Source organism: Melanotaenia boesemani, chromosome 10 (assembly GCF_017639745.1).
Source record: "Melanotaenia boesemani isolate fMelBoe1 chromosome 10, fMelBoe1.pri, whole genome shotgun sequence".
Classification (NCBI taxonomy): domain Eukaryota; kingdom Metazoa; phylum Chordata; class Actinopteri; order Atheriniformes; family Melanotaeniidae; genus Melanotaenia; species Melanotaenia boesemani.
This window is the reverse complement of record NC_055691.1, coordinates 5,600,287-5,627,468: the sequence shown is the minus strand read 5'-3', so window position 1 is coordinate 5,627,468 and position 27,182 is coordinate 5,600,287. Positions and strand designations below refer to the sequence as shown.

Genomic DNA, 27,182 nt, shown 5'->3' with positions numbered 1-27,182 from the left:
GTACTGTGTAAATCAGGGAAAAAGCCTACTAGAGAGTCTGCGTTTGATTTGTCCCTCCTGAGCTCTTGTAGAATCGTGGTAGTGCAACAAAATGTAGAGGATGAGAAGGGCACCCTGATCATGTTTGGATGCAGTGCTGCATGCTGGAATGGGTGCACCATCTCGTAAGGTATGCCCTCCAATTACATGCATATAAAGACTATTGTTGTCAGGTTTTTTAGTTTAGCTAAAAACAGACAAAGCTAGGGAAGAAAAGTGATTTAGCATAAAAAGAAAAATAATGGACTTTCTAAAGAGTAACTGGATTACATATCTGTGTGCTACATCTACTAATTAAGTTAATATGCAGCTAAAATCAGATCCCAGTTTTATTTTATTTTATTTATTTATTTTTTTTTACTACTTTATTTAAGTAACCAAAGTATAAAACTTTATTTTAGGGTGGCATGTAACAAATTTTATAAGTGACTGTACAGATAATTAGGATAATGTTTTAAAATGGAAACTCATTAAAATCGTGTCGTTTTCGTGGGCCAATGTGAGTAAACGCTTCAGGATAGTAATACTGTCCTGAAGATAGAATTCAAGGGCTGGGTACAGAAAAGACAATACAATAGTACATCTAAACAAACAGACCAATGATGCCAACTTCACATTCTCTTAATGAATATTAAAAATAACAGTTTGTCTAAAGTTCAACAACCAAAGCGGATTGTCTGTGTCGATTGTTTCTTCCTTTATTACCTTGGAACTCCATTAAAATGATTTAAGAGTTTGAGTGTTTGAAACTTCAGTACTTTATATTTAAATAACAACTAATTCATTTATACAAAATATATGAAAAATATTTATTATTATCATTCACATAAAAATATTTCAGTTAAAGAAACAGCTTGCACAACAAAATTATTTATAAATTAATCTTGTCTGTTTTGGGTGAAAGTCAATGCGATACAGCTGTGATAAATATCGGCCAACGGCTGATGTTTTCATGTTCTGATCAGCTGATCGCAGTCGATAAGCTGATTATCGGCTGGCATAGGCATATATAAATATATATATGTATATATATATATATATATATATATATATATATATATATATATATATATATATATATATATGTACATGCCTGTATCGGATAGAATGTATTAAGGCTCAGTAAGAACTATAAGTAAGAAATATATTCACCAGTTTTTAATACCCACTTCAGCAGATTCAAACCTTGAGTTTCTGCTAGAAATTTGAGGTTTAATCAAAGAATATTTATTCATTTTCAGTTTGAATACCCAGAATGAGTTAGAAACCATGGTTGTCAAAGAGCAGAATAAACCCTGAGCTTGAAGGACAGCATTGGGCATATCTGATGTGCTCCTGCTATGCAAACTAAGCGGAGCTTAAAGAGCAATCAGCAGGATCGGTTCCTTCGAAGGTCTTCATTATATCATTACTGTTGGCCTGATTAGGCTGATTTTCAGCTATCACTGAGGTAAAACATGTTTACACCTCAACATATCTCAGCTGATGACTCCCTTTCGGGGAAATATTTCTTCTTCTTTAATCACACTAAAAATACAGAATTGTTTTATTATGATAATATTATACCAATGATATAATCAGGAAGCAAATTGTCTCTGTTTAAATGTGCAAAGTATTGTATCTGCATCTGACTGAATCAAGATTCTTAAGTGCAGGTAGGAAGAGTAGAAAGTGCAGGGTGACATTTCTAAACAGAAATGATCATAGTAACGAATAATCAGACCGTTTCAGTGCTACTGACATAACACACTTGAAGGGCAATAAATTAATAAGCAAAGAAAAGAAAGATAAACTGAATTTCTCAGAGATATTGATGGAATTATTTTGCTGTCTGAAGGAACACAGAGTCCAGCGGCGTATGAGACCTTGTCCGCTGGATGTATTTACCCTGGTTTTTATATTAGAAAGCTATATCAAACAGAATATGCATGTATGCAAACTTAACTGAGGGTTAAACAGAAATTCACAAAAACTCTTCAGATTATGGTTTCCCAACAAAAATGCAGATTAGTTACAGTCATAAAGTTAAAAGGCTGCAGGGCAGAGCAGGAAGACGTCATTAGAAAGCCACTGAACTTGATGTTCGAGGCTCATCTCATGCAACAAAATGAATTCAGCTCAACACAATACTTGACACAAAAAGCTTTCACCACAAGTCCGATAATATGACCATCAAAATCAGATATCTGGGATTACTCAGATAATTGTAATAATCTGATCTGATGCATCTACATGCCCTGAAATATTGCATTTAAAAAATCTGTGTGTACATTTACCAGTCCATTATCAGATTTATTTCACAGTTAGCTGCTAATGTAAGAGGTAATAAGCTGCCTAAACGTGTACAGGTGAATGTTTATTTTGTTTATTCGTCATTGTGACTACATTGCTTCCATCTTTTTAATGGTTGACGATGAAAAAACAGAAGAGACGTCACTCCTTGCACATGCGCAGATGTAAAAAGACAAAGTAGATAAGATATACAGGGATCCATGCACAAAAACATCAAAGTACTGGGGAGAAATCTACGTGTTTAAATCCAGTTTCTCATAATCTGACAATGGGGTAGCAGTTATCTGATAAAAGATATCAGATTTAGCTGTCAAATGTGACAATTTAAATTATTTGCTAACGCCAGAAATCAGGTAATTATCAAACTTTGGGCGTGCATGTAAACAGGCTCCTCATCATCAAAAGCGGAGACGCTTTCTGTGGTGTGTTTCCTCGTGACTAAGAAAAAAAAAACATTCACCACCACTGAAGACCTCCTCCTGCCTGCTGCTGTAGTTTTTGGTAGAGATGATTCTGGATAACAACATGAAGAAACTTAAATCTTAGTTAAATCACAACTTGCAGCAGGATGGGTAAAATTTTAACATTGTTGAACAAGTTGTGGGAAATCTTGGAGACTCGTTTTCTCTCCAGCTAGAAGAATCAAGGATGTGAGTGAAAATACTCAACTTGTTGCTTTTGTTCAATATTTTGATATTAACAACGCTCATAAACACATCATATTTTAAAAGTTAATGCATTTTTTCTCGACATCTTTCTCAGCTTTTAGTGATGAGAATCATGAGTTATTCACATTCAACATGAAACTGTAAAATTTCTCTTTACTTACTAATTTTAGTAAATCAGGCTCCGATGGCACAGTGTTGTGTTTAACTCTGTTTCCAGCAACAACAACAAAAAAGCTTTGCTTTGGTTTAGGGGGTATGTGGCTGAAAAAAGATATTTCTCGTTGGGGAAACTTTTGAAAAAGTTTCAGAAAGACTTTTCCCTGCAGGATGAACAGCTGGAGCCACAGATCTATAACCATTTCAACTTTGAATAAATTGTCAAAGTATGTTTAATAAAACAGCTTGCAGCTAATATGTGGTCATTCTTTTTTTATTTTATTTTATATATTTACTAATGTGGGGTTTTCTGGCCACTTCAGCAAGATTCTGGCTCTTTACAGAGTAATTTCCTTCAGCAAACTCTAAGGCCATGTCCAAACAAAGACAAGTTTAGGCATATCCTCCTAATTTTATTTTCATTTGGATGTTTTGTCCACAAGTTGCGTCTGCAGCTTCTCTCCTTTCAGCTCCACTTGCCATTTCAGAGCAGGACTGCAGCGACGTTGCCGGTTCATTAACAAGCTGGTGCTGAAGTTTTAAAAAAAAAAATGTTGGAGAACCTTTTTATCTAAATGTGTTGCAGCAGAGAAAGATCTAAAACCATGGTAGCCCTCGAGGACCAGAGCTGGTGACCCCTGGCCAACAGAGAATACAGGAAACCAGATCCTAATTTAAATGCAAGGTGCCAGTAGTCAAGACAAGATCTACATGACTAGACCAGTTTATCTTTAAAAACAAGCATTGAGCTACATTTCTTTCATTTATTTAGATTATGTAGAAATATCAATGTATAAAAAAAGATTTCATCCAAAATTTTTACCTTTTACTGGGTGTTTAATTAGAATCAAGATTATTGCTGAATTATTTGCTAATCATTTAGGTTCATTAGCAGGCGCTTGCTCTGTGCTGGGACATGACCCTCAGAAGAAGTGGTATAGAAAATTTCTGAATGAATAAATACATTTGTACTTTAGAAGCTCTGCTTTTCCAAACAGTGAGCTATAACTACATTTTCATTTGTTTAATTTTGTGCAAATGTAACTTTTAAGGTCAACGTAATCTTATGAGGGATCATGTCTTATAAAAATGAGTTATAAGGGGGAAGACGAAGCTTGGTAGAAAGTGTTACCCTGACAACTCTCAACAATAGATTACAAGCTCAAATTCCAAGCATTGCTACATTTTTAATAGATCTTAAAACTTCTAGCTCTTCTCTCTTATATCTACATTTTTTGTTTGTTGCTACCGGTAGATGTTTAGGATTAAATGTTGCAAAATCCATAGTTTGGGCTAGAAAACTACATTTTGTCACAGAATACAAGGTTTGATACTTGTTGGTTACAGTTCTCATCGTGCGATCCACCAAATGTTTCCATCTCACAGTTTCTCACCCTGATGGGTGAAACTACTTCAGTGACAACATTTGTAGAAACTATATGTTGTTCACAGTTTCTGGTGAAGCTTGTCTGTAGGAATCTAAATTTTAAGACCGCTAAATTAAAAACAGATCAGTTCATTAGGAAAAACTCTGCTACGCTGCTATGTAAAACCACTGACAGGTGACGCGAATAAGACAGATCACTGCAACGTTCTGCTGGGAAACCTCTGATTGTGGCATTCATACTGATGATACTTTGACAAGTTCCACATACTTCAACATTGTTGCAGAGCGAACACCCGCACCCATGGCAACGGCACTCCCTGATGGCAGCTAATGGTGTCTTGAATTGCCGTCTGTGCTGATTTAAGTTAATTTCTGGTCAGTATAAAAACACAAAAGGTTATACATTCTGCTAAAGTGGCTGAAATATTTATAAGATAGTAATGTGACAACCACTTACCATCAGGTTCTATTCACTATAACTTTAAAAGCAAAAATGTTTTCTTACTTTTTATTCCTTTCTAGTCACATCCGTCTTCATTTTAAAGAGCATTGTGTTGAACCTACCACTCCAGTGTTATTGTCACACCTATGAACGTCCCTCTGCCCTTTCAGGACAAAAAGAAGAAAAAATGTAAAACTGCAAAAATGTTATATTGCTACATTGCACCTAATAAAGCAAAATTTTAAAAAGTCTACACAGAGAACCTTTAAAGCCCCAGTACTGATCATTTTCACACTGTGACGCCCCCTAACAAAACCTAATTCACATCTGTCTTGCATCCTCTCTCTTCTCTGAGCTCCGTCCTACCAGCAAAAGTCACTCTGATGTTGACTCGTCTTTTCGCTTGCTCTGTCACATTCTTGTTTTTCTTTCCCTTGCTTTATACAATAATAACCTTGTTTTTTTTTTTTGTTTTTTTTTGCTGAATCAGCCATAGTGTGTGTCCTAAAAGGCCAGTATGTTGATATAAAGTTACTGGCATGGTGCTGTAAAGCAAAATGCTGCTGTCAAGTGATGCTCTGGGACAGAAAAAAAGCTCTGATGTGCAGTTTCTCAAGACACTGCAGGACAATGATGGCTTCAGGAATCTGCACGATGAATGTCAGTGTGAAATCAACATGGATGAGAAGCACAGAGTTTTAAAGGGCAGAAACGTATGTGTTTTTCTTTTAAAAAGTTCTCATCTGCATTGATTAGCATTTTATCACAGCCATTGTTTCATTAAACACACTGCTGCATGCTTGTTAGCTTGGTATGAATATTTCTGTCAAGCTGACGTTATGGGGAAACCGTAGCTCTGTTTACATTTATGCATCCTTTACTGAAATTACAATTCTTATTTTTCTCAGGTTGACAACATCTACACTGTCGCTGGACCATCATAAAACAGGCAGTTCAATAAACTTCAACATTTACAAAAATGATATTTTAAGTTGCTGTGTTGTATTAAACAGCATGCTCAGTCATATGAACTGTTACTGCAAGATGACACGTTGTGATGAATCTGACTCCATATAGACTTTTATATTTAGTTTCACATATAGACTCAACAGCCACTTTCTTAGGTACACTTGCTCAATCTTGATTGTGAACACAAATATCTAATCAGTCGATCACATAGCAACAATTCAATCATGAGAACATGTTCAAGATTGCATGATTCTCAACATGGATGTGATGCTGACAAATCTGCAGCAACTGTGTGATGCTAGCGTCAGTATGGAGCAAAATCTCCGAGGAATGTTTCCATCAACTTGTTGAATGATTGCCATGAAGAATGAAGGCTGTTCTGAAGGCAGCCCAGTAGCTAGGTGTACTTAATAAAGTGGAAGGCTCTACCACTTTTACAGACATGACTTGGTGAAGTGTGAGGAACCTGAAAGATTTTAATTAAAATAAGCACTGAAATTCTCATTTATTTGTGCACATCTTTCTAACCTCGGTTCATAGAAATCTGGTCAAATCCACCCTTTTTGTTTAGGTTATTGCTCACAGATCCCACGGTGCCTCTCACAGATATTTTGCTCTACCATCAGTTGTACTCAATCTTTATTTTCAACCTGTCATTTCAAGCAGACAGAAGATCAAAATATTAAATTAGAGACATATTTTGAGATGGATGCACAGATTACAAGGTCCTGTTTAAAACTTTGTAGCCCAAAGTACCGCCTACTCTCCGCAAAATTATTTTTAGCGCCTCAAAGAGTTTGCAGGGAGTGGCAGTACAATCTGTGAGGATGTACTATCCTGACCAACACTATGTTTGAATCTCAGAGCAACCAGATAATGACTCAATGTGTGTCTAAAATGTTTAAAGTCTGATAGATTCTTTGTCCCTCTGTGAAAGGATGGAGGCAGGAACCCTGGCAAATGCAGCGTTAATAAAACATCAGGAACCCAGGTGAGGTCAGCTCTGAGGTCAGACTGTTGACCTTAAGGTCGCTGAGCTGAATGTTTTGCTAACGGGTTCCTGTGTGGGCACTGCTCCGAGTCTGGAAATAAGACGTGCATGCCTTCACAAAGAAGAAAACACTCGGTACAGTGCACATGTGGATCAGCTGTGTGTGGGTATGTTTGTACACGTCTGGGAGAATTTTTGCTTCTTCCGTACACAAACACAGACACGCTGCCATGTGGAATGCGTTTGTGAAAAGGCCGGCCTGGCTCAGCTGCGGTGTCGTGTTGCAGTAGGTGTTCCGGTCTGTGACTCTGGCAGATCTGTGTTTGTTTTATGTCACAGCCCCTCCCTCCAGGGAGATGACAGTCCAGCAGAGCCTGAGGGGATGAAACCTGAGATAGGCAGAGCTTAGTGGTAAACAACAACTCCTTTATGAGGCAGAGGTGGCCGCCTGCTGCATTCAAAGATCTGAGAGAAGGGGAGAGACAAAGATTTTTTTTTTTCTCGTAGGGCAGTGGCTCTTGAAGAAGGGCCCCTCAGTAGCCTGGGGGGTTCAGGGCAGTCTGTTGGGAGGGAAGGGTAAAACAGGTTAATCTGACTGATTGATTATTTGGACTGGCTGGTCTACATAAATCCTGAACTCATTCTATCTGCGATAATAAACCAACTTAAATATATTTACAATAAACTAGCCTGGATTGGCAATAATAATGACCTATATGGATTTTTCAATGGCAGAGGCCAAATATATAAAAAATAACTCAAAGCTGCTCAACTACAATGAGAATTAAATTGTTTTGGTTGAATGATCTTTTTGCTAACATTAATCTAGTGAGCATTATCTAGAATTTGATGCATCAACACTTAAAAAAGTAAAGATAGAAACAAGTTTGTTTGGTAGCTAAAGCTCCATATTGTTGTTTTTCAGAGGAATCTATATTTGGTAATTAAAGGTTTCCAGCTCAACAGTATGTGCTTGTTGTTGTTGGATTCTCTTCTTTACGATGCTCCATACATTTTCAATAGAAGACAGATGTGGACTGCAGGAAGGTCGGTCAGGCGAAGCCACGCTGTTGGAAGTCATGCAGAATGACATCGTCTTGCTAAAATAACCACAGAATCAGGAAAAGACGTCACCAATGTGCCTCTCAAATGTTGAAGATATATTGCAACATTTAACCTTAATATGCATTAATGGTACCTTCTTATATACAACACTCACACAAAGTTGGGGACTTTTTGTATGAACCTAAAATGTATTTTAACCTTTACAGTTGAATGTAATTTGGTCTTCTCTAAACCTTTGAATGCACAAGTACAACTTTTCAATGTTTAAGTACATATTGCACAACACACTGTTCTCTAACAAGATGATTAACCACAAAAAAACAAAAAAAAAAAAAACAAAAACAAACAAAAAGAAGTATCTGAACAATGAACTGACCAGTAGATTTTCTGTTTCAATGGCATCTTCTATTTAAATGGTCCTCTTCATTATACTGTTCACATTTTAACGTTATCAGACCAAGACGACACCTAACACATGACAACTTATTGAGGCATGGATATTTTCATGTATACAAACCACTGTTGTTTGCTTTTGTTTTAATAAACTGTTTGAGATTAAAAAATTACTACTGCATTATTCTACTTTAATATCCTATATCATGATATAATATCAGTGTAATATGAACTTTTTCATGGACACTGATGCACCCCCATACCATCACATCTGTTCCACCTTTCTTATCTCATATTTTGGCATGTAGAACCAGAGGTCAGTTTTTCAGTTAAAACCTGGACACATCTGACCACAGAACATGTGTCCACAGTCTTTCTGTCCATCGGAGATGAGCTGGACTCCAGAGAATTCAGCTGTGTTTTTCTTCACAGAGTTGAAATATGGCTTCCTCCTTGTGTAATCCAGTTTCAGGTTACATTTCTGGATGTAGCAGCGGACTCTGTGGAGGCACTCCAAGGCCATAGAGCACGATCGTGGGGCTATGACAGTTTCTCGTGCTGTGAGGGCTCAGAGATCATGAGCATCTAATGGTGGTTTCTCTTCCTGCCCTTTATGCCCTATTCTCTGACAGGCACAAAGTGGTGAACCATGACTCATCCTTGCTTGGAAAGAGTAAACCTTTGGTAGATGTCCCTTCAAGATGAGACCAGTTCTATACATTGTAAACTTTTCTGTCTTTCTTGTTCTCCTCAACTTCTTTTTTAATGTATTTCTGACCTCAAATTCTAGATTTTGTAATACTTTCTAAATACAATCAAGATTATTTCCTTTCTTTCAATTTTTAATTGCATTAAAAATGAATTCCTATCATATGAGTTAGTAGAAGTTGTAGTTTTATGACGAGTTCCTACCCTACTATAAAGCTTTTACATTTAAAATGTCTTTTTCTCTTTTATGACTGGCACATAAATGGAACATAAAAGGAGGTTGCAGCAAAACCCTCTGAGTTTACTGAATGAAAAAATACATATATACATGCATTTAACGTTTTATATGTGTAAGAAGAACGTGGCTTCTTCTTTAGGAAGATTCTTCCTATAAGAAACTGATTTATTTGTTTTTACTTGCAGCAGTAAACTGCTCCTGAAAGTTTCAGAATTAACTCGTACAAAGCTGCTGTCAACGCTGGTTTTTTTTTTTTTTTTTTAGCTTCACCTTATCTGATTCGTTTTCAGCCAAACACAACAGACCTTGTTTTATCTCGACCCTCCTCCTCCTTTTTTGCCGAACAGAGTTTGGCCGCTCTACTCTTTTCTTTTGTTGTTGAACGCAGCCTTTACAGTCCGGTCCCTTCCCCCTCGTCCTCCTTCTCTCTCTCTTTTTTTTCTTCTCTTTTCCACCCATCCTCCCATCGCTCACTCACTCTGTTTCATCCAGGGTGACGCCAGTCCCTCTCACCCCGCCCCGTTCAACTCAGTCCGCTGCGTTCATTTCATTCCTGCTCCCATTCCGCGCATATTTCGCATCCTTGGAGAGACGCTGCGCATTTTACGCACTCAGCGCGCCCGATCCTTCATCAAAGCGAACCCGAGAGGAGGCTGTGGAGTTGGCGTAGGGCTTCCCGGTGCTGTAGCGACTCCGATCCGTGGAAAAGTGTGGGAATTAATCCATAGAGAAGCGTTTTAATCGAGGTAAGTTCCCGAAAAGGAGTCCCCCCCATTTCCCCTCACCACCACCACCAGCAGCTCTCTCTACACACTTCGCCTTCAGCTTGTAGCCTGCGCGTCTGAAAAGCCCCCGGACGTTTCGCTTGTTTCTAAAACCCCGAAGTGATCACTGAAGCTGAAACTTCACAGTTTTGGCAACATCGTGAGCTAAATCCGCACAAATTCACCACACAGAGACTATAAACAAATCTAACAAGCTGATTAATCCTCTGCCGTGTTGAGCCTCACAGCGAGAGATGTCGCTTTCACTACAGTTTTTACCCCCTCCCTCTTTCTCTCTCGACACCAAAGAACAAACCTTGTTTACTCCTACTTGTTTATCTCGTATACCACATTACAGATGTGGGATTTTTTTGTTTTTACCCGGTGGGGTCGCGTTCATAAATCGAGCAGCGGATGGGGGAAAAAGCATGAAAACATTTGGGCTGCGGCGCCGGGAGGCAGCTTAACAAAGCTGGGAGTGAATGGGGGACTTGTTGCATCGGCGGGGTTTTCTCTTTTCCTACAGAGGCAGGCAGGCCCCAGTCAGGGAAACAGGCCACAGGCTGATAACTGCTAGTGTTTACCCAGTGGACAGAGCACATCATATGCTCAATGAAAGCGCGGTCATACGAGCTGCTGGTGGGTTTGCCTCCACTCCTTCCCATCCACCTTTTCGGGGGGAAAAAACACTCGCATTTTTTGTGTTAAAACTCGTTCTTTGAGTTTTTTAATATGACCATACTAACACAGTTTTACTTCTTAATTCTAGGGGTTATATTTGGCTTATTTTTCTTCCTGATTACAGCCAATATTTGGCTCTTGTCACATCTGTATCTGCTGTAGCTGGCAGACTTTCGGAGAGCCCTCAGCTTTTAAACCAGCCTGTAATACCACTTCCCGAGCTGATAGTTTGTGTTTTCTACTTCCTTTTTAAATATTGATTAAAGGACTGCTCTCTGCCTTTATAGCTTCAGATCTGCGGTAAGGCAGGCCAAACCACAATGTAATTATTGGAGAAAATTACAGCCTGTAGGATGAAACACAGTAGATGCATTTATTCTGTGGCAGTAATCCGTTTGTCAGATGTTTGGGAGGTATGACGGATAAAAGGATTACAACTCAGAAGACTATCTTTGGCTTCTTTTTTGTGTTTGACAATGTTTATTTGGCTAAATGAGTTTGCTGTTTGTAGTTAAATGTTTTTTCTTCTTAAAATTTATTTTTTAATTGGCAATATAATCTATTTTTTCCCCATAAAGCTTAGAAAACTAGTGAATATGCCACTATAATCCCATTAATGATCTTATTTTGCTGTCCAAAGTTATTAAATTGCAACATTTCTATAATTTACACCTGAAAATGTGTTCTTTCAAGAAATTGCCCAAATTATTGTTTAATATCTAAAATGATTGCTGATTGTCATTTGTTCAACTGATTGAAATCAGTTGGAGTTCTACAGTCAGATTTATGTGTTTGAATATTGCTTTAAAAATTGAGGAAAATGAGAGAGAATATATATTATAAAGTGTTAAAATCTGTATATGTAAAGTAGGTTTTGGTCTGTTTTCAGCAGAGTTTACGATGAAGAAACTGGACGTCGTGATGCAGCAGCAAGATCCTGTCACGAAAGTGACATTTTTAAAAAAAATCCCTTATGAGAGGTTATCTAGTTTTAAAGCTTAAGTAAATGATAAATGAGGCTGTCCTGAAAAAATGAAGGAAAGTGAAACTAAATATTTTTGTTGCTTGTATTTATAAGTGCTAATATCTGCATGTGTAAAGTAAGTTTTCATCCATTTTCAACAGAGTTTAAATAAATAAACAGGACGTTGTGATGCTCCACAGCAACAACATCCTCCCTGAAAAGTGACTTTTTTAATCTCTTGTTAGATGCTCTCCAGTTTTAAAGTTTATGTAAATGATAATTCAGGCTTTCCTGAAAGTGTAACAGAGGAATGAGATGTGCGTGTGTGTGTATGCGTGTGTGTCATTGTCTTTGCTGTGTCTGGGCCTGTGTGTATAAAGCTTTGTCAGTCACTCTGCAAACAGCCTCCACTTTCCTCCCCTCTCCCCCACACACTCCCCCATGCCTCTCCCTCTCCAGTCCGTTGACATCTGTTTTGAGTGCTCTGTGCACCTGTAGAGACTGAACGAGTGTGTGTGTGTGTGTGTGTGTGTGTGTGTGTGTGTGTTAGAGAGAAAGAAAGAAGAGGATGAAGGGAGGTGCAGAATGCAAATCCAGGCGTTTGTTCTGAGCCTAAGCAACGCAGACTGACTGACCAACCACCATTTGGTGTGCGTGTGTGTGTGTATACACACTTATGTGTGTGTTTGCCTCTTGCTGTCCAGACCAGGCAGGCCTATTGTTGCAGCAGCAACAGGCGTCGGTGGATGAGGACGCACCATATGGCCTCTGTGTGCTTTAGTCACAACTGCTGTGTATGTGCTCATGTTTGTGTGTGTGTTCATCTTCTTCACCAATGCTGTTGCAATATGGTGGAGTTTGGAGTGACGGGCGACTCGCAGCTTTCCTCCTTGTTGTCTCATCTGTTTCATTTCGAGGCAGGAAGACGAAATCCGGTACACAGATTTTTCTGGGGCAGGGATTAGGAGGGGAAATCTTGCTGGCATGAAATGTAGTCTGGTGACGATTCACTTTGTCCACTTTGATCCAAATAATAATATTTTTTAAAACAGAGTTCGTTGCATGCTGTTGTGCAGTATGTTTCTCATCGGATGAATCAACAGGTGATCCAGCAAATCCTGGTTGTTATTGGATACTTTCAGCTTTAAAGATGAAAATTATTATTATTTTTTTTTATCATAATTTCCTTTTAATTCTAACAGAAAATCTCACGGCTACCCTGATTTTTTCTGTTTTTTTTCCCCTGCATGTAGTGGCATACATGATGCGGAATTCACTGAAAAAGAGGGGGTGTTGGATTGGGTGGGAGTTCAAGCCAATATGTAATGAAATTTAGGGAGTGGAGCCGTTTTATTAGAGCAACAATGCAGAGTGTGAGTGTGTTGGGGGACAAAGTGGGGAAGGGAGGTTGAGGTGGGGGAACCAGGCTTTTGTTTAGAGGATGGGGGGAACAATAGGCATCCTCCTGGGTGGGGTGGGATTGGGGGTGTTGGTTGATGTGCATAGAATCTGGGGGGGTTGTAACTAGTTTCTGGCTGCAGGAGGCCAGTTGGTTCTGTGCTGGCTTGTCTGAAGCTCCCCGTCCCTCTTGTCACACCCAGACTAAACCAGATGCATCTGAAAACTGTATCTTAATTAGACCTTTAAAACTCCAAGCCATGTAGAAGCTCAACCCTAACCCTTTAAATCAGGATCTACATCCAGGCACAGGTTTTTAGAACAGCCTCAGTTGTCAGATTATGAGACTAAAATTATGAAAAATCTATGTATTAATAGATATAGCACCATAAAGGCCAACCAAAACAGAATTTTTTACTAACAGTATTTAGTAGAAATAACACAGATCAACGGTGACCAAGCCTTTTCTTATCTGCTTATCATTCTCTCAAATCTTGGCTTTCAGGAGAAAAAATATTACCTTTCAAACAAACACACAACAGAAACTATTTACATATTTATAATAATAATAATAATAATAAATTTTATTTCAAGGAGCCTTTCAAGACCCAAGGTCACCTCACAAAAGACAATTAAAATCAGTTAAAACATAAGACAAAACATCAAAACAAACATCATGCAGCAGACAGTTAAAAACATTAAGGTGAGAAGGCCAGTTTAAACAGATGAGTTTTAAGTTGTGATTTGAATGATGGAAGTGAGTCGATGTTACGGAGTTCAGGTGGGAGTGTGTTCCAGAGCTGGGGAGCAGAGCGACTGAAGGCTCTGCTCCCCATGGTGGTGAGACGGGCACGGGGCACAGAAAGGTGAATGGAGGAAGATGATCTGAGAGTGCGGGAGGGAGTAGCTATATGGAGTAGGTCAGACAGATATGGAGGGGCCAGATTATGGAGACATTTGCTCCAACTTTTTGCTTTTTACAGTTATTTATGCAACTATTCACCTACTATCCTCAGAAAACCAACTCCAACTCATCTCACTTCTGCATCAAAAACATCTTCATTGCTTGATTCCAGCCATCGAGGACCATTATTTTCTTCTTTTCAGACAAAGAACTTTCTGCTCACTTGTTGATCTTCAGCTGCTTCTGATTGGACATTACAATCAATGTTCAAACATTTCATAGAAAGTGTCTTCATCGTGGCTTCATCATTATTTTTGAGTCAAAATCGAGGTCTTTTAGTAACAGAGTAGTGATAACAATCTTTTTTATTACAAAAATCTGATAAATAATGGTGTGGATTTACCATATAGAGTCTCTGAATAAACACTACATTTTCCGGTTGGATTGTAAACTTCCTGGATGGGATATAAATGCCTGAAAAAAAGTCAGTAGATCATCTAAAGGATAAGCTATCCATCACAATTTACCCCACAGTGTCACACACTACCATGCCTGAGAAACTGTTGACGAGTTTTAAGGGTTTTTCACAGACATCATTCATATTTGGTTGATTTCCTTCTGTGAATTTAACGCCAAGATCTGAGTTATGTTCCTTCACGTCTCTTCATAGTAAAGATTTTCACTCTCAAAGTATTAAGTAAAAACAGGACAAAGTTGCCTGCATCAAAAGACACACGCTTCATGCTACCAGAGACATTGTTACAGTGTGTCAGTAAAACATCAGAAGCAACCAGAGGGGATCGTTGCAGTGTTATTGTGAGGGTTAATCTCAATCTGAGCGCGTAAGAAATTCAAATATCAATGTGTCAGTCCATGTAGGGATGCTGGTTATCTTATAAAGGGAATATAATAGGCTATTGATAACTTTCTGGCAACTTCTAATAAAAATCCTAGTCTCTGCACTGGCGTCTCCTCGGCTCCGATACACTTTGTAAAACTGCTCAGAGTTGCAAAGAACAGAGTCAGAACTACTCTGCTGCAATAAAACTGGGATCACACTGTTTGCAGACAATCTGAGCTGACCTCCTTCTGCAATATGTTCAGTCAGAAAACATATAACAGCACATACGGACAAACGTATACGCTGCTACATCTGGTTTTATCAGTCGGGCTCTACTTGAAATATAGATTATGTGTCCTTATTTATAATCCTCACTAAATTATACTGGACACACAGTATTGTGTGTAAAGATTGCAGAGAAGCAATGTAATGAGAGGGGCAGAAAAGGACCCCCCCCCCCCAAAAAAAGACGAACTTCTGTCATGGACGACGCTGAGCACCACGGAGAAAAAATGATTGGTGACACCTTGTGTTCACAGAATCAAACCCAGTAAAGTCAGACTTAAAGGTGTAAAACAAATATAAATGTGTTTGCTTACAGACGTATTTGATAGGACTTAACCATAAGAGGTGCTGAGTCAGCCTTTCAGCTACACATATGTCGATAATCAGATTGTTTGGACATGTTTTTGCACAGGAACAACAAACAAACTAAAATTTAGGTGATGGAACACAAAAACAAAAACAGGTTTTAGAAACTATTTTGGAGCAAAGACATTTTCATTGGACTCTTCATTAGCATTAGCATGATCTCAGCCTTTCAGTGTTTCAGCGCCAAACAGCTAAATAGATGAAACCAACTAACCCTCCACAGGAAGCTGATTCAACCCTCACGCCTCCCGAGCTCCACAGGACGCCAGCAGGAAGTTTGGATTTCAACTATTTCTTGGGTTCTTTGGAAAGGTTTTTCTTGCTCAGTGATTACTAACTTGGTTGTGGTAAAATCTTTCAGCCTGTGGAGGGGTGGAGTAACTAATATTTAAATAGATGAATAATCATTTAACTAAAACCAGGTAAGCTTGCTCTGAATGAAAAAAGTTCCTTGGAGCGTTTGATGGGAATTTAGCTGAAGCTGTTTTGTGTTTGTGTTATTGAGATGCTATTAGCAGCTGTGGATGGCAGCAGGAAATGAAACCAAGAATTAAGAAACCAGATCTTCCATTAGAGTCAAAGTGACCGTTAAAGTCTTAGAAGATGCAAAAACATGCTCTCATCTTGCACATTGAAAGTTCATAATTAATAAAATGGAGCTCTTATAAATTGAATGCAGTTTTCCGGTGGCATCCTTGATGGATCTGGAGCACTGAACTCTGGGAATGTTCGTACACTTGAGCCGTGCAGCTGACTTTTCCTAATTTTATGCTTTTACATGCAGATGCACAGGTGTACATATGTAGTTACCAAGTTTATTCAGGGGGTGGTGGTGTGTTTAGCTTTAGACACATCTGTTTTGCATTTTCTTTTATAAAAGCAGCAATAATTTAATTGGGGGAATCTGGAGTTTTCCCTCTGATTATTGTCTGGAAGACTAAAGGACACCTCACATCTTCAGGTTTTTTAGTTTTATGTTTTTTTTTTTTTGCAAAGTTAGTCATTTCACTGTTGTGTTCTGTAATGCACTTTTAACTTGCATGTAAACATCCCCAAATATTATATTTTACTCTGCACGACCACATTTTAAAGGATATTTTATAGTTATAAAGATAAACTTGAAACTAACAGATGTTAGTTTCAATGATAAAATGCAAATTATTGGTCTAGTTTCTGGAATGTCACCTTTGGATAGCTTGTTACTGAATTTATTCAATGATTGAAATTGAAGTAATTTGAAGAAGGATCATAATTATTTGACTTATCACCTGCATATGCAGACTAACATCACAGCATTTCTGCTTTAGTTGTGTTTTTGTTGCAAATAACCCACTTTCTGAAATTTAAAATGAGGAATCTGGCCGCTGATGGACGCTAGAGGTCTATCAGACCGATCAGAACAAACCCAGTTAGTTTAATTTTTATATTTCATGCTGCATTGTGTGCATAGTGGTGGTAGTTAAATGTGTTTGATGCGTGATGACGTTTGCAGTCAGAGGCTTCTTAACATTGAGGCTTTAAAAGAAAGGGAGGCTGAGGAGAACTTTGTATTTATGTGTACTGAAAAGGAAATCCCAGCATCCACTGTCAAGGAGATGGTTGTAAACAAACCAGCACTTTGTTTCCACTAAAGTGAAATGATAGTACCCTGTTAAGATTTATTTTCTTTTTGAAGCTTGTCAGTCAGGAGCAGTGTGGAGAGTCTGGGCCTGTTTAAGTCCAGCTGAGTGATGGTTCATGCAGGAATGATTCAGCCCTATTATCCTGGTGTGTTAGTTCAGCTTTCAGAGCTTTGATTTTTCTACACGTTTGGTCTGACATGTTTACATGCTAGCGCTTTTTTCTCTACTGTCATGTAAATGTGCTGAATGTTTGTCTGTGTGGGCCAATGGGGGTAGCAGACAGTGGACAAAACCATTGTGAGGCATTGGGGTGTGTGTGTTTATGGTTTCTGCATCTGGTTTCTTCACATGGACGCAGAAACCACAGAGTTAAGGTTTACTGCTCTGGATGCCTGCTGTGCCAGAAACTCCCATGCATGTGCATGTGATCAGTCTACTGAAGCTGTGGAGAAACAAGCATCCATGTTCTGCTACCCGCCTTTTCTTGCCTGGTATGATTTTTCTGAATGGCAACTGGTCCGGACGCATGTGTAGCTGGCACGCTCAGGTATTAGCTTTGTGTAGTTGGCTGCCAAAAGAAACCATTGGAGCCACGCAGATTGGCACAGGTGATTAAATGTACGGGCCTCGTGCACAAGCAGACATAGAAAATTACCTCTTATTTATCAAAACATAAAGATTTTTTTTACTGTCCTTAGCATGAATACCTAAAATGCCTCTTTAATGGTGATCATGAAATATTAACTTTATTTTTGTTTCACAGAAGATGGCAGTTTTCATCTAAAAAAGGTTTAAACTAAACCTTTACCAAATTAGAAAAATAATAATTTATTATTTTTCCATTATTGAATGTGTTATGTATTATTCTAACAAATTGTGGCCAAATTAATAAATACATAATAATATTAATCCGTTAATAACCCTTAAAGATAAATTCTACCATGCCTGCATACTTTGTTTAAAAAAATATAGAAATAATCTTTTACTTTTACCTTGGAAACTGTAATATTTTAGACCCTGTAAAAAAAAGAGTGCAGCACCTTTTTATTCATTTAATTATTCTGCTGTTGATTTATTGGTCAGTTCAGTAGAAGTACACCGTAAAGACCTCAGACGCCCGTGTGCCAGCAATCCTCTTGATTCTGGTTTGCAAATCTTTCCAGAAGACTCAGACATGCAGTGCAGAAAGTGGAATGAGGAATAATCAGTTATTTCCTTTAAATAACCCGCAACTACCACCATGTTTTTATGGGAACGCAGAGCCGCCACATTCCCTGCCTCCTAACCTGCTTCTGTCTAAATAAAGCAGTGCCTGAGTTTTAATGGACCACAGATGGAAAACACAGTTCAGGGGCTAATTCATTTTGTAAGTGTGTGTTGTGTATGTGTGTGTGTGGCGGAGGGTGTATTCAAGGACTGCATGGGAGAGCGGAGCTTGTGTTAGCTGTGGAGGATGTGATTGTTGTGGAGAGATGGGGGGAAATGGAGGTCACTGTAATTCTTTTTCCCGTTCATGCAGCCGTACAGTGCTCCTTTTACAAAGTGTTGGATAAGACTCATCCGTGCACACACACACTTGTGTCACACGCATGGTTTGTGCCTCGGAACAGTGCTCCCATGTTCACACTTATTAAATGGTGTTGGTATTGCTGTAACCTCCCTCCTTATTCCACTGGTGGACGATATAGTCCTCTAGCGACTCAGTGTGTTTTTGAGTGTGTGTGTATATATGATAGTGCCCATGTGACAACATACAGTCCCCCTCTCGATCCCCTGGAAGAGACTGGATAATGGCTCGTCTGACTCAGCAAAAAAGTGGTGGAGGAAGAATAACAGAGAGGAGAGCTGCTGGTTAAACCTTTTACCGCCACATTTCCAGGAGGAAATAAGCGCTTCACTGTATCAGCCTCCAATCTGTGACCAATTACTCTGTGTGTGCATAAATGGTAATGTCTCTGTGAGAAGAGATGGTGAAATAATGAGGAGTGCACGCTGTGAATCACATTCATAAAGCTGTCTGTATTAGCACCAGGAAATAATAAAAGAAGCTTCACAGGTTTCTTTTTAGTCATGCTTTTCCATTTGGTTTGTTGAATATTAGTCTTTGTGAGTTTAAGCAGGAAAATCAGGTCAGAACTAATCCAAACACCTCAAGATGAAAATGATTTTTTCCCTTCTTTTTCTCTGCATTGTGTAACCTGAATTGATCAGTGGTGGGCTGATTGAAAGCTTGTGTGTCTAAACTGTAAAATTTGAAAGCGTCGGTGCCAAAATGAAATAACAAGTGATGGAAATACAAAGCACATTCAATACGTTCAAAACATATGTACACATACATTTGAGCAGTATGTTGCTTTTTATTGATTAGTTTTCAGCTTCTGGTGCAGCAGTTGATGGAAGGCTTTGAGCTACCTTACATTTCACTTCATGGTCGGCTGGTGGAAGCCGTCACATGGCTGATGTTTGTGTAGCAGGCTTTTTTTCCTGCTTGTTGACCTCTGCTTCCACCATGCGCTGCACACACTTTATACAAAGTGCTGCCCAGTGTGAGTGGATCATAAGTCCCACATCCCACATAGAGGTGGGAATGTGTCTGGAATGTACTGAGGATGCGCCACTCAAAGCGCATTCAGAGTCAAGGACACGTGTCTTCACACAAACCCATGTGTAGCTCGGCCCATGACCCCTCTGCAGGAAGTCAGTGACTAATGCACATGAATCACAGTCAGTTTTCTGATTTCCTTTGTCCAGATGAGTTCTATGAAGTTTTGGAGCCTGAATGTGTGGGAAACGCTCTCATCTTTAGCTGTGATGAAGCCCATCATACAGACCATTTGCAGGCAATAATGATCACTTTAATTTTGCAGATTATTTTTTCATTGATTAATTACATTATTTCTTTTGTAAAACCCCCCCCCCCCCAAAAAAAACCAAACATTCCGGTTAGCTGATTGATTGATTAATCAGCTCAGCTGTAGTGAAGTTTCATATGTTGTAAACATCTAAAATTAAGTAAATACAGTAGCTGAATAAAGATTTTCAAAAAGGCTCAAAATGAACTTTTCATTTACCTGCACTTTGTTCAGGAAATAGCTCGTAAACAACACCACACATGCTGAAATAAACACACAAACAATGAATTAACGATACGTCATGGAACAGAGCTCATGGCAAATGTTGTGATTTGCTTCATTCCTGATAGTGATGAGAGGCCCGGGTCTTTCCTTAGAAGAGTTGGCTCTTCCACCTCCCAAATATCTCTTCATTTAGTATCAGTGTGAGCTTCTATTTTAGCTTAATTTAGCAATTGTATCTGTTTTTTGTATTTTTATAAATGCCTTATTTTTTTCTTTTTCTTTTTCTTTTTACTTTTTGGTAAAAAAAAAACATAATTTATGACAATTTATCTAAAGTAATAGATATTTTCATCTTGCATCATTTGCACTCAGTTTTTTAGTCTCCAATGTCATTGAAATGCAGTCAGATGCTGCTTCTCTTTTGGTTTTTGCTCATTTCTATGGTGCCCCCTCTTCCACCCCCCACCCCTCCTTAAATGATGACACTCAAAAGAAATTCAAAATCACCAAATTTACACTAAAACACACTAAATTTCTCTCCAGCTTTGGTGTCATGCTTCACTGCCACTTCATAGTGACATGACAGATTAATGTTTGAAAGCTCTGAACGGCACAGCCCAAGACTAAAGTGCCTCAAGACTAAAGTGGAGACCCTGAAACCTACATGAGCACCAAACTGCAGATAAGATGGTGGCATGTGTGGACACAGCGACCCCACTCTGTTCTAGCTTGCTATTTTTGTCCTGTTTCTTGCGTGAAAGTTTAAGTGTGTGTCTCGTCTCTGCGTGTGTAGTACACAAGTACAGTCGCCAGGTTTTATTAGACATTGGCAGACGTGTGCTGAAAAACTCTTTGTGGGGACTCTGAGGGAGCTAGAATAACACCGCCGACCTGCAGCTACGCCGGACCTGACCGCTGACCCCCTGCTGGACAGGAGACGCCGAAAGCAGTGTAAGAGGACGCAGAAGAGAGGCAAGTGGAGGTGTCTGTGTTATAGGCCAGCAGCAAACCCAAGCCGCCCGGCCGTCCCCTCGATTCTCCTGGCAAATGTACAACCAACTGGATCACATATGACCAGTGAGGTCTGCCCAGTGTGAGGTGAGGGACTGCTGTGTTTTTGTTTGTACGTCAACATGGCTGAATGACAACGTCAGGGACTCCGCCGTGCAGCTGCAGTGGCTAACATGCTACCGAAGCGAAAGAGCACACGGAAAAACCGATGCTAGGAGTCGGGACTCTGTGGTGGTTCACCCCTGGCAGAGTTTATGATCATAAAGTGCCGTTCTTTCTACCTTTTGAGGGAATTTACATAGATTCTGCTCACCACGGTTTATTAACTTTATGAACTTAGTCTACTCAGAAAGGAGAATACAAGGCTTCCCCACTCCTACCGCCGTTAAACTTCCACCCTGGACCCATTTCAGTTTGAATACCGAGCTAACCGGTCAACCTAGAATGCATTCTGTGCTGCTCTCCTCCCTGCTCTCACCCACCTGGACACTAAGGACTCGTATGAATGCTGTTCATAGACTTCAGTTCAGCATTAAACATTATCATCCTACAACAACTCATCATCAGATTGGACCAGCAAGGACTCAACACCTCACTGTGCAGCTGGTGAAGTGAAAGGCCATAAGCAGTCTGGGTCAGCAAGAACACCTTGAGCACCATCACACTGAGCATAGGAGCTCCGCAGGGATGTGTGTTCAGTCCGTGCTCTTCACCCTGCTGACCCATGACTGCACACCAACCACATAATGAAGTTTGCAGATGATATGAGTGTGGTGTGTCTAATCTCAAAGAACGATGATACACACTACATGAAGGAGGTCAGCCATCTGTCCATATGGTGCAGCAACAACAATCTCCTTTTTAAAAGATTGTTCTGGACATCAGAAGAGGCCACACCGAACATGCCCCACTCACCATCAATGGTGATGCTGTGGAGAGAGTGAGCAGCACCAAGTTCCTGGGGGTGCACATCTGTGAGGACCGGTCCTGGACAGCCAGCTGCACATCACTGGTGGAGAAAGCCCAGAAATTGACTGCATACTGCAGAAACTGACAATAAAAAACTTGAATCTTGAATTGATTAAGAGATCCAACAGATGCATTTTTACTAGACTGCAAAGCAGCTGGCTGCTTACAGTCACACAGCTGTTACAGGCCAGTTGTACTTTTTTGTGGGCATTCACACTCATGACTTTGTATCAGTACATCACAATTCAAGTCAGTAAACAAGTCTGGAGGGTCAAAAGAAACCGAAGCATTGTGCACTTTTGATTTTGAAGTATTTAATCTGAATTATTCTGTATCAGTATGCAAGTACCCAGTGGGATACACGTGGCCTAAATGTCAGTGTTGGTGGGTGACAGTGTGTCTAGCTGAAGACGACTGAGTCACTGACTGACTTTATTTGTTTGGCTCATATGCACACAACTCTTTTTATCGGGTCTATCAAAAATAAACTCTTTCTCAAAAAGTCAACAGAAATGGTGGTCAGTAGCCTGCAGGATGGTTAAATACCACCCCTCTCTGTCGTAATCGTCTGCCGGACCATGCCTGGGACCAATAACTAGAATTGTGCGTCAAGGATGAAAATGCTGCTTCTTGCCATTTAAAGGAACAAAGCACCTTTTTAAAATGAGTTACCATGTCTTTAAACAACCTGCATGTACACAACTTTGTGTACACGTCATAGACAGTGGTGCATATGAAACATTAATTAAAATTAGATGTGTAAACTCTTAGAAAGCCATTTACTTTTAAGCACAAATAAATAAATAAAAACTGAAATAAACAGGTAAAATAAAAGCTTTCATTAGTTTCTAGGTAAAACAGAGGATTTGCTTTAGCGCTTAAGAGTTTTATGGGAGATTGAAGTGGTATCGACATTGCTGAAAATTATTCTAAATTGATTGCATTTTTTATTAAAATGGCAACTCTGAGAAGAAAACTATAGCAGTGAGTAAAGCGCCGTTTATACTGTAGCTTAATTTAGATGTTTTTTCTTTTTTTTTTTTTGCCCATATGCGAGTCATATCGGGTTTTTTAATGACAGTCTGAACAGCACAAATCCAACCCAGACCACTTTTTTATCTGGTCCTAAATTGGATACAGAGCGTCCCAAGTCTAAATGATAATGCCACATTTCATCCGAGTTTGACGCCACAGAAATGAGACAAATGTCATAATTCTGCGCCGGTGGAAGGAGATTGGTGCAATATCGAATCAATCTCAACCTTTTGATTCATAAATTGGGCATAATCTTGTCGGTTCTGACTGTGCTTCAATATTGATACACAGAGACGTGAAGCATCTATATATACTAATGTAAACACTACGCACTGACGTAGTGATGTCGTGGTATCCTCTGCATGTCTGCGTGTCACTTCAGGGCCATATGCTGTTCACGCTTCAAGTATGATAAAGGTTGCATTGAAATAATAATGTGAAAGATTCACAGAAAAAAATCGTATTTCAGTAAAAAAAATCTTAATAAGCATTAAGACCTGCAGTGTGAACGTAGCCTAATTCACTTGGCCGCATTGCAAACTAATATGGAAGCTGGAAATTTCATGTAGGAGGCCATCTTTTTTAAATCATGTTGAAGTCAATTTTACATTTTAGGGCTGCTCGATTATGGGAAAAATGATAATCACGATTATTTTGATTGAAATTGAGATCTCGATTATTTAACACTATTATAGATAAGAGGTGTGTGTGTGTGTGTGGGGGGGGGGGTGGATTAGTGACTAGTTTCTTTCCACCAGGTCCCCATAGCTATTGTTTGTCTCAGACCAGCAGCTATGTTCCCTCTGATGTGATCTGGAAAAAAAAAGTCTGGAGACATTTCGTTTTCACGTTGAAATCCGCATCAATAAAATGTAGCGCGACATTTCTATACGGCTCTGGTGCGGCTTTACCACAGGTCCGTAGCGGTGGCGAAACATCGGACTGTCACCACGTCTTTCACAACACCCTCACTACACTCGCTGCACTGCAATGACAGCTGTGCTCGATTTGAAAACAGCACAAATCGAAGGACAAAAAATAATCGGACCATTTCATTTTTATGATCGTTGAAAACCCAGATCGTAATTGCGATTAAAATTCGATTAATTGCCCAACCCTACTACATTTACGTTTTCAGTTTGCCTGGTTTTACACAACAGTTAAATGTGTATAAACCCGCCTTATTTAGCTGAATCCCTCTATTGGACACAATTTTAATACTTCATCTAATGCAGATCCAAGTGTTCTCATTACAAAGTTTCACTCACTAAAGTACTTTACAACTGTATTATAAAAGAGACACAATAACTGCATTTTGTTAGATTTATTCCTATTATGCTCAGTGTGGTGTTCAGGGACAGGCAGTACATCAGCTCAGGCTGAAATCATAAACTTAAATACATTCTGACTGCTTGAATAACATGAGGTGTTCTTGAATGATCTTACCTTGTTTACCTTGTGAATGTCTACTTTGGAGGCTGTTAACATAGCAAGATGAATGAGCCATTTATGAACCCCCTCCCCCCAGAGGCTGTTCAGCTATTGAATGCTTTTGTCACATTTACACTTTAGTAAAAAAAAAAGAGAGAAGGCTGTGCCATACAGTCCTTGATGTAAATAAAATGACTGTAAAAGCAGAAACCAAGAAATATTGCCACAGATTCTGAATGTGTCTGTGCGTTTTTAAGGAAGAACATTTTAAAACACGGCATAACAATGAAAACTGGAACAATGTTTGCCTTCAGGATTGAGAAAATCCTCTTTTATTAAGTGTTCATGTAAATATTAGAAGCAGCCAAAACAGATGCTGTTGACGAGAATAGAAAGAGTGAAAGGGTTAAAGTGCGAGAACAGCTTGTGTAGCAACAAAACAATCACTACAAACTTGCAGATACTAAGCATTATGTTTAATTACAACCTAACAGACCTGTTTTTGAACATATGGAGGTTTCAAGCAATTAACACATAGCTGGCTCCAGGTTGAAGCCAGTGAGTGCTGTAAGAAAGAAGGAAATAAGGAAAAAAGGCGACACAGAGGGGAGAACATGAGAGTCCAAGGCAGCTGCAGGATTGTGGCTGTATGCCCTGTGTGTTCTCCCGAGGGCTGGCATTGACACCATGAAGCCTGCTGTCCTGGCTGGAGTGGCCTGGGCCTGCCCGGTGACAGAGAGGGGGTGTATCCAGGGTGCAGAGGAGTCGCCCAGTAGTCACAGTTGATTGTTGTGTGACTAATGTCTTTCTCCAGCGTCCATCTGCTACTGGGCCCCTCTCATGCTCACATCTCCTCTGTAGTTCTTCTGTTAACCTCTTCTTTAGCATACTGTAGTATACTAAAGAAGCATAAGATGAGGGATTTCAATGCTCAACAGCTGTTTCAGGTCTTAGCTGGTAAATAGTAACTCAACAGAATCTGTCAAGAAATTAGTCCAAACTATAATACTTCCTACCTACCCAGAAAGTAGTGTAGTAGTAACACTACTTCTTAAGTTATTCTTAAGATGAAACCATCACAAAGTCTGTGTGGTGTGAAAATGGTTTATAATGACAAACCTAAAGAGTTATTACCCGAATCTTCAGCTTCACAGAGCTTAACAGCAAGTTCAAGCTCATTGTTTGGCTGTCTAGTTACTTTACTGTTGTTGCCCACTCCTGCAACTTTCATTGTGTCTTTAATAGGCAGCTGTTTCATTGAAAAAGCTCTAAAACCCAAGCGTACCGCGGCAGGCACAGTTAGCAGCCTGCTGGGGAAAAACAAGTGGGACGTTTAGTTACTGAAATATGAACGTTTTTTTCTCTCAGAAGTTTACACAAAAAGCAGCTTAAAGAAAATAAATATTGGACTAATATTTATCATGAAGCAGGAACCAAAATAGTAGTTTTGTTTACTTGTTGGGCTTAAGTATTTATTCATCAGGTGATGAATAAGGTGTAGGTCACATGCTTCTGCCAGTGATAGATTATCAGTATTGGCACATTTCATAACAAAAACTGAATTTGGATGAATGTTAAAAGAAATGTTTTAAAGCTGGAGTCAAAATCTGATTAATTTGTGTTCGATCAAAGGTTGAATGTTGGCTTCAGTAAGAGATTATTGCTGTTTCTAGAGTTCAACTTCAAGAGAAAATTTTCAGCCAAAGGCTCATTTATGATCCCTTTGCGAACATAAATAGCTGTCTGTGTCAAACATTGTCAGACGTCACTGCCAATATAGTCCTTGTGCCCTTTATGTTAGACTTGTTTTACGCAGTGCATCCAAATCTGTTTTTCTCGAGAACCCCCTTCATGCAACTACCACGAAGCTATGGGTCACCTACTGGTCCCTTACTACTGCTTCTCACCATAAAAGATGCATTCTGAACCAAAGTTAAGGTAATGATCACCATATAGCCTTTCTTTTTTTTTTTAAATAAGGATGAATCTTCTGCACAGTGGAATTTCTGAGACATGTATTATTAATAAAAAGGTGCAAAGTTAAGGCTGTTAGATACTCCGCAAGAAGCAAGAACTTTTTTCTTGTTCTTGAGGCCACAAGAACAAAATGACGTCATTTTGCTCTCGTGGAGCACAGACACCTTGCAGCTTGTCAGCTGAGCAGAACTTTCCTCTTGTGTGATTGGTTGTATATTTGAGGTAGGAGTAGTTAGAATGAAGGATGAAACGGAAAGCTGTCACTTCTGCATTTCCCCTGATAAAAGGCTAAACAGATAGTTTTAATTAACAGCTGATGGAGTTGGTGAGAGGGTACGAAAGTGTAAACAACACATGTGGCATTGAAGGACATAGAAACTGCCTTGTACACAATGCCCTGCCACTGATGAAGTTTCTCAGTAAAAATGGAATGACGGGGTCAATTGTTCATTGCACATAAAAATACAGGCCCCCCTTTCCCCCACATAATCCCTGCTGCCCCGTTGCAG

The 27,182-nt window shown here is 39.3% G+C and overlaps 1 protein-coding gene and 1 long non-coding RNA gene across 6 annotated transcripts in view; one reads left to right on the top strand and one right to left on the bottom strand.

Annotated features, from left to right (window-relative positions):
* Positions 1-6,257: 6,257 nt before the first annotated feature.
* LOC121647805 lies at positions 6,258-9,835 on the bottom strand. The gene is made up of 3 exons (XR_006011891.1): positions 9,654-9,835; positions 7,957-8,044; positions 6,258-7,504 (listed from the first exon to the last, which is right to left on the bottom strand). It is a non-coding gene; the product is annotated as an uncharacterized LOC121647805 (long non-coding RNA).
* Positions 9,836-9,900: 65 nt separating this feature from the next.
* The window catches only part of tead1a (TEA domain family member 1a), a 60,158-nt gene continuing 42,876 nt past the window's right edge, over positions 9,901-27,182 (top strand). For 2 of the 5 annotated variants that reach the window (XM_041997505.1, XM_041997504.1), the window contains exon 1: positions 9,901-10,094. The gene's annotated coding sequence lies outside the window, so the exon portion shown is untranslated. The remainder of the gene's footprint in view (positions 10,095-27,182) is intronic. The other 3 variants (XM_041997506.1, XM_041997507.1, XM_041997508.1) reach the window with 3 other exon arrangements.